A 2,900-nucleotide genomic window follows, 5' to 3' on the forward strand; every position below is an offset into this window, starting at 1 on the left:
GTCAACAGAAGAACGTAAGAGAGGCCATGTTGGATCAGGCCAGTGGCCCATCCAGTCCAACACTCTGTGTCACATAAGAACATAAGAGGAGCCATGTTGGATCAGGCCAATGACCCATCCAGTCCAACACTCTGTGTCACATAAGAACATAAGAGGAGCCATGTTGGATCAGGCCAATGGCCCATCCAGTCCAACACTCTGTCACATAAGAACATAAGAGAAGCCATGTTGGATCAGGCCAGTGGCCCATCCAGTCAAACACTCTGTGTCACATAAGAACATAAGAGGAGCCATGTTGGATCAGGCCAATGACCCATCCAGTCCAACACTCTGTGTCACATAAGAACATAAGAGGAGCCCTGTTGGATCAGGCCAGTGGCCCATCCAGTCCAACACTCTGTGTCACATAAGAACATCAGAGGAGCCATGTTGGATCAGGCCAATGGCCCCTCCATTCCAACACTCTGTGTCACATAAGAACATAAGAGAAGCCCTGTTGGATCAGGCCAATGGCCCATCCAGTCCAACACTCTGTGTCACATAAGAACATAAGAGAAGCCATGTTGGATCAGGCCAATGGCCCATCCAGTCCAACACTCTGTGTCACATAAGAACATAAGAGGAGCCATGTTGGATCAGGCCCATGGCCCATCCAGTCCAACACTCTGTGTTACATAAGAACATAAGAGAAGCCATGTTGGATCAAACCAATGGCCCATCCAGTCCAACACTCTGTGTCACACAGTGGCCAAAAAACCCCAGGTGCCATCAGGAGGTCCATCAGTGGGGCCAGGACACTAGGAGCCCTCACAATGTTGCCCCTCCAAGCACCAAGAATCCAGAGCATCACTGCCTCAGACAGAGAGTTCCATCTATACCTTGTTGCTGATAGCCACTCATGGACCTCTGTCCTTGTTCATACTCAGATGGGAGACCACCAAAGAAGTCCAGGGTTGCTCTGCAGAGGCAGACAAGGGCAAACCGCCTCTGAATGCCTCTCGCCTTGAAAACCCGCAAGTCAACTGCTGCTTGCTGGCGCTTCCCACCACCACCACGAGTCTTCAGAAACTGAACTACACACCCAGCCTTGCCTTCTGCCCTGTGAATCTGCAGGACACAATAACATAAGAGAAGCCATGTTGGATCAGGCCAGTGGCCCATCCAGTCCAACACTCTGTGGCACACAGTGGCCAAAAAACCCAGGGGCCATCAGGAGGTCCATCAGTGGGGTCAGGACATTAGAAGCCCTCCCACTGTTGCCCCCCAAACACCAAGAATGAAGCATCTCTGCCCCACACAGAGGCCTCCATCTATAAGAACAGAAGAGTAGCCATGCTGGATCAGGCCAATGGCCCATCCAGTCCAACACTCTGTGTCACATAAGAACATAAGAGAAGCCATGTTGGATCAGGCCAATGGCCCATCCAGTCCAACACTCTTGTCACCAAAAAAGCCAGGTGCCATCAGAAGGTCCACCAGTGGGACCAGGACACTAGAAGCCCTCCCACTGTTGCCCCCCCCAAGCACCAAGAAAGCAGAGCATCTCTGCCCCACACAGAGAGTTCCATCTATAAGAACATGAAACACCATGTTGGATCAGGCCAGTGGTGTCAGACTTGGAACTTCAAAGCAAAACGGACCATCAATTGTAGCAAAGTTAATCCATTTATTTGAGAACTAGTAGTCTGGGACAGGAACGAGTTGAGATTGATACACTTCAAGGCAAGACATACTATTTTAACCTCTCACATCAAAAGCTAAACAATAAACCCATTCTCACACTTTTGGGAGGCAATTGCCGGTTTTCAGGCCTCCTTATCTCTTTCCCAAGGAAGGAACCCTGCTGGTTACCTTGAGGCTTACTATCTTCAAAGTCTTACTGTGTTTGTTAGTGCTATGCAAGGAATTTCTCACTGTGGTTAGTAACGGTTACAAAAGCGTTTGAAATGCAAACCTTTATTCACAGGATTAGTGGAATCGTTCAAAATGGAGTTAGTTAGGGCAAGGGAACATGAGCAGTTTAAAGAAGAAGAAGATGAAGATATTGGATTTATATCCCGCCCTCCACTCCGAAGAGTCTCAGAGCGGCTCACAATCTCCTTTACCTTCCTCCCCCACAACAGACACCCTGTGAGGTGGGTGGGGCTGGAGAGGGCTCTCCCAGCAGCTGCCCTTTCAAGGACAACCTCTGCAGAGCTATGGCTGACCCAAGGCCATTCCAGCAGGTGCAAGTGGAGGAGTGGGGAATCAAACCCAGTTCTCCCAGATAAGAGTCCGCACTACACCAAACTGGCTCTTGAGCAAGTAAGTTACAAGGTCTAACATACTGCCCCCCCTAAGCCCTTGCTCGGGGTTTGCTGCCCCTTACTGACCTATTAAAGACAAAATGGAACATGAGCAGTTTAAGGCATACTTGAGCAAGTAAGTTACAAGGTCTGACAAGTGGACCATCCAGTCCAACACTCTGTGTCACACAGTAGCCAAAAAAAGCCAGGCGCCATCAGGAGGTCCATTAGTGGGGCCAAAATACTAGAAGTCCTCCCACTGTTGTCCCTCCCGAGCACCAAGAATACAGAGCATCACTTCCCCCAGACAGAGAGTTCTAACAATACGCTGTGGGCTAATAGCCATTGATGGACCTCTGCTCCATAGGTTTATCCAATCCCCTCTTGAATGCTTGTTTCAAACCCTTCCGGCTATATACATAAGACATAAGAATACCCCGCCGAAGCTGCTGCTGCATGAAATAAAGGCAAGTCTTGCGGTGACTGACGCACCACCGCTTGCAGGATCAGCAGGTCTAAGGTAAAGGCAGAGTCCCAGAGAACAGAGGTCTTGAAAGCAGGAACAAGGACTGACGCTGGTGAGTCACAGGACAGAAAGAAACGCAGGGACGCAAG

Source organism: Heteronotia binoei, chromosome 12, assembly GCF_032191835.1.
Source record: "Heteronotia binoei isolate CCM8104 ecotype False Entrance Well chromosome 12, APGP_CSIRO_Hbin_v1, whole genome shotgun sequence".
NCBI lineage: Eukaryota > Metazoa > Chordata > Lepidosauria > Squamata > Gekkonidae > Heteronotia > Heteronotia binoei.